Genomic DNA, 6,000 nt, shown 5'->3' with positions numbered 1-6,000 from the left:
AGGCCAAGGCAGCAGGTCCAAACCCTCCTTGCCAATGATGAACAGGCTGATACTGCAGTCTGCCCCAGGACGTGGGGCTAGACAATGACTGGCAGTGGCCAATACTGAGGCAAAGTGGGGATAGTGAGGTGGGGGGTTCCCCTGGGAGGGGGAGACCCAGTTAAAGGGGCACCGGGGTCCTGGGAGGGACATGGGGGCCAGGAGAAGACAGGTGGATCACCGGCCTGCAGAGGGCGCTCCGAACGCTGGACTGAGCTAATTCCCAAGGACGACCAGTAGGAGGCGCCGCAGGGGTGAGTCCAACCCGTTACAGGCATATAGTAGGTATCATGCAATAGAAGAACAAAAATTAACAAACAAAAAGCAAACAAATAAAAGAAAAACCACCAAAGTATGGCTGCATTATTGTCACCTCATTGACATGCATACAATGTAAAAAGTTAGAATTATTGAAGAAACCCTTTCTCTCTTGTATGGATAACTAACTGCCTTTTCTGTTGTTTGCTCAGACATAGTCTTCAAAACAGTAAAAAGAGTCTGTAGCCTTCATCTGCAATTTGAAAAGATGGTGCAAAATTAATATATACATCTCTACCTCAATATAATGCTGTTCTTGGGAGCCAAAAAATCTTACCACGTTATAGGTAAAACCGTGTTATATTGAACTTGCTTTGATCCACCGGAGTGCGCAGCCCTGCCCCCTCGGAGCAATGCTTTACCGAATTATATCCAAATTCATGTTATACCGGGTGGCGTTATATCGAGGTAACGGTGTATTACTTACATACACACACACACACACACATTTGAGTTTCTTCATGCTGATAGATGCTGGTTGTCTCTGAAATTTCATGGTGTTGGTCAGATGGCATGAAATTTGTGTGAGCAAGATTATCCTTCTTCCAAATTGCAAAACAACTTTGAATAGGAGTGATAACTTGCAAGAAGTGTCTTAAATCCATATAAAGTTCTGAGTGCCAATATTTTTAGTGAGATCAGAACATTCACAGAATACATGTTTGGATATGCAGATGTATCCATCTCTGAGTGGCTGCCTTTGAACGTCACCTTTTCACTTGAAGCTTTCATTCCAGCTAATATAGAATGAAATCCCAGATATGTGACATTTTGACCTAGCTGTTTTACAGAGCCAGCAAAACTCCCTATCCATGGCAAGGAAACACCTGTAAGATCATAATTTTTTCATTGCATCCAAGGTAAATTCTAATATCTGTCACCCATTTGACAGAAGATATGATATCTGGACAGAAACACCAAGTCAGATTTACACCAGTGAACTTTCTCTGTCATTTTGGTAAACTAATGTTTAAAGCCCTTTGCTTGTATTTCAAAATTGTAATAGTAATACTTTGAACTTACATAATGCTTTTCAACTATTAACTAATCCACCTTCACAACATCCCAATGACGCAGGTAAATTTTACAAAAAGGGAGATTGTAGCGGATATTTAATCGTTTACTAAGCCAAAGAGGGAGTCAGTTTCAGAACTGGGATTACAGCTAAAGAGTTCCTACCTTTCACTCATATGATCTAATCAGATCTCTTTCTTAACACCATTATATACAACAATATATTGCAATTTTCATACCCACTATTTTTATGTATAAATAACTATTTTCCAGAAGTGTCTTTTTAAAAAATACACATTCTTCAATACCTTGTTTCTGCCTACTAACAAAACAAATGATGTTCTCATTCAGGGCTATGTGGTGACAGAGTGTAATGCTTAAAATGCAAGAAACCAGGTGTAAAAGAGACAATATTTGCCCTTTGGACCAGTGAAATCTAGGATAACTGCGAAGTAATACTCAGCTGCTTATGAGCCTCTGGGAAAACAAGTGTAATGTTTCCATTGTAGCAATCATATTGACACTCATCTAATTACAAATATGTAACATTGGGAAAAGAGCTCATTGCCCAAAACAAATGCCTCTTCTTAGCTAGCTAAAAGAGCATCTTCACTAGACAGTAAAGGGAACTGGCATGTGTAATTGACTATGCTCACTCTCTGTGGGATAGAATCAGCACTTAAGAGGGTTTAACTATATCATCCTATAGTGGATTGCTCTAGAAAGAGCACACATACATATCTTATTAGTACTGGTAGCAAATACTGATCTCTTTTCAACTCAGGTAGTAAAGACCTGTGGGAGAATTTTGAAGTGGAACATTGTATATTTTTTTCCCTATCCCACATATATGCAGTCAGATATTAGCGAGTTAATACTTAGTAATTTTAAGATGAAAAGTGCGATGGAATTGCTAAGTATTACTGCAAGGCCACAGATTGATTCATATGCAAATGAGAAGTTTTGGCATCTTCCATTGAATGGTGGGCAATGCTATATGTACAAGGCAAAGTACAAGGCAAAATAAATGTCTTATTTTGTTGCAGTTTTGGTGGAGGATACTTTCTCAGCTGTAGGGTCAGTGTAGTGAATGCAGCCGTAATGAGAGAGGCTTATATGGATGAGATAACAGAGTAAGAAGACCAGTCTATAATGCAGACTGTCCACTCAGATTATTTTCTCTACTTATTGCTTAGGGAAGATGAGGTCCAACAGAATACACTTTTGCCAAGGTGAATGGGATAAGACAAAGACTGTGCTCAATTAACCAAGGTGTAATACCAGGTACAATGTAATACCAGCCCTCACTGTGCATTGCAGAAAATATCTAATTTTCACTGTCTCTCTCATGTAATTGGTTGAAATATTATTTTAAAGTCTTTTCAATATTGAAAGGATTTTTTTATTTTTTTAAGTGAAAGACGACATCATTCTGAGGAAATTTATGCAATTTAAGCAAGGCCCATACAAAGCAATTAGTTTCAAGATCAGAGGTGACATTTTTTTCCCCTTAACTAATGCTAGTTTAAGCTTTTATTCATGAGCCTACAAAGGAACATGCACAAAAAAAGAGGGACGTCAAAAGACAGGACCAAGACATTTTTTCCTAACATATTTATAGATAAATAACCCTCTGGAGAGCAAACACTTTTATATAGAAACCACAGTTTGCTTAAAACTGAGCAATAGGCAAGAGTATATGCAGGTTTTACAGTCTAAAAATTTGTAAAGGCAGGGAACATAATGGTTGGATGCCTGGGAAGTTTTAGGTTAATTCATTCAAAACATATTAAGTAAGAATACATTTGGTGGTTTTCCTTCTGTCCACAATACCACCACCTGCCTTAAAATGACTACTTTGAGTTAGTCCTCCCACAAAGCATACAGCCAGTTCGTGCTCTCCAGTGTATTACATATTCTCAGTGGTAATGTACTATTTTTCCTCCAAATACCACAGCATCTGGGAATTTGGGGATCTGTGGCAAACTGGAGGGAGGCAAGGAATAGTGACTTTACACTGCATTTTCCTGTCAGCAGAACCACCAGCAGTATCAACACCTACTCCATACACTCTATTGGCAGCATGGCTCCTTTACAAGCAGTGATGCCTAATATGAGGGAGGCCATAAAAGAGCAATGCGGCCCCTCTGCAAGGAGGGAGCTTCGATTTCTTATTGTTTCCCAGGATAACATGGTTTCAGGCCATGCTGAGCACTTTACAAAAATTATTTTAAGCCTCACACCAGCCCTGCTGGGTAGCTAAGTATTATTATCTTATAGAAAAACAGGTTGGGAGAGGTGAAATACCTTATCTGGGGCCAGGGGCAGCTCTACAAATTTGGCCGCCCCAAGCAGTCATGCCCGGGAGGCGCCCCCGAGCCGCGGGAGCAGCGGACCTCCCGCGGGCATGACTGCGGAGGGTCCGCTGGTCGCGCAACTCGGCTGGACCTCCCGCAGCTGCGGGCGGTTCGCTGGTCTGGTGGCTCCGGTTGAGCGGGACCAGCGAACCGTCCGCAGTCATGCCTGCGGGAGGTCCACTGGAGCCGCCGGCCGAGCGTCCCCTCCGCAGTCATGCCTGCGGCAGGTCCGCTGCTCCCGGGGCTCCGGTGGACCTCCCGCAGGCATGACTGCGGCAGGTCCGCCGGCCCAGCCTGCCGCCCCCCCGGGAAAGGGCCGCCCCAGGCGGGTGCTTGCCCCGCTGGGCTCTGGAGCCGGCCCTGTCTGGGGCAAACCTGGAACTCAGAGCTATAAGACACCCAGCTCTATGCACTAGACAAATCCTTCATCAGCAACCATCAGCTTCAGTATCTCCCAAAGCAATCCATTTCTCAAATGTAATGTACAAAATCATTCCTAAAGTACTAGGATCTCCCAAATCTCCCCTCCCGCACCCACCTATGAACCTAACTGAATGACTGTGGAGATCACAGTAGTTCACAGAAATTTATTTTACATGTAAGCACTAATGTGTCTACTTTCCCCTCGCTGCTCCAAACACAATACACACTATTTTTTGGGGGTTTGGCTTGGTGCACAAAAGGCACTGAGAATGAAACACTAAGCCCATCTGAAGCATTCTTCCCAATCTTGGCTACTTCGAGGGTCTTTCCCTCAGAACTACTCACCTCACATTCTATGCCCTCTCTGGATTCTGATCCCAACAGAGCCCATCTAAATTAATGGGAGTATGATAATTTAAGGCCACAAAGGACTACCATATCATCTAGTGTGACCTCCCACCCAGCACCCACACACTAAATCCAATAACCAAAATTAAGCCAAAATATTACAGGCCACAGAAGGCTAAACCAATTTGGTCCATAGGCAGAACATAGGAGGGACCGAGGTACACCAATGCCTGAGGCCCCTGCAATAGCAGGGTCCTGATTAAGTGAGATATACCCAAATAATCCTAGCAAGTGACCTGAACAGTATGATGCAAAGGAAAGCAAGCCTCCTCCCCAAGTCATTGTCAATATGGCCTGGGGGAAAATTCCTCCCTGACCCCACACATAGGAATCAGTTAAACTCAGAGCTTGTGAGCTAGAACCAGCCAGCTAAGCGTATGAGAGAGAGAGAATACTTGGTGACACCTCAGAGCACTGGCTTGCCTCTGTCCAGTATCCCATCTCCAGCTGTGGTCATGTCTGATGCTTCAGAGCAAGAAGACAAAAAAAATCACAAAAAATCCCCAGAATACACTGGGGAGGAAGGAGGAATCCTGACTGAAGCCTGAGCATAGGGTACTTAAAACATAAACTAGAAGAAACCCCCGGGGCTGTCAATCCCTGCCCCTCACCAATACAAACAAACCCATCATGCAATTTGACTCATAAATTTGTCCAACCCTCTCTTAAAACTAATTAAGTTGTTTGCCCCCCACAACTCCTGTTGGGAGGCTGTTCCAGAAAAAAATGGTTACTAACCTTTCATAACTGTTGTCCTTTGAGATGTGTTGCTCATGGAACCTCTGGAATTGCGGATCTTTTCACCGGTATAAGGGGTGCTGCCAGCCCCGAACACTCTTAGTTCCTTCTTGCCAGTAACTCTAACGGGGGTAGGAGGGTGGATCATGGAATGGACATGAGCAACACATCTCAAAGAACAACAGTTCTGAAAGGTTAGTAACTGTTTATTCTTCTTTGAGTGCTTGCTACAAGCAGTACCCCTGGAAATGGGCTCGGAGTCCATGGATGTGCTGACTGCAACAGTGCTCTCCCGAAACTGTCACAGTCACGTGCCTGTTGGGTGATGGCATAGTGGGACATGAAGGTATGAACCGACAACCAGGTTGTGGCTCTGTAGATGTCCTGGATTGGTACCTGTGCAAGGAATGCTTCTGACAAAGCCTGGGCTCTTCTGGAATGTGTGGTCACAATGGCCAGAGGTGGAAGGTTTGCCTGCTCGTAGCAAGCTCAGATACAAGCAGTTATCCAGGACGAGATTCTTTGGGTCGACATGGGTACCCTCTCATCCTTTCCACTATTGCTACAAAGAGCTGTGCGGACTTGCAGAAGGTTTTAGTTCTCTCAATATAAAAGGCGAGGGCGTATGAAGCCGATGTTCCTCAGAGGTTTTATGAGGCTTTGGGAAGAAGGCAGTAGAAAGATGGCCTGGTTGTTGTGGAAT

The sequence above is a fragment of the Mauremys mutica genome, chromosome 1 (assembly GCF_020497125.1).
Source record: "Mauremys mutica isolate MM-2020 ecotype Southern chromosome 1, ASM2049712v1, whole genome shotgun sequence".
Taxonomy (NCBI): domain Eukaryota; kingdom Metazoa; phylum Chordata; order Testudines; family Geoemydidae; genus Mauremys; species Mauremys mutica.
Note: the sequence above shows the minus strand (reverse complement) of the source record.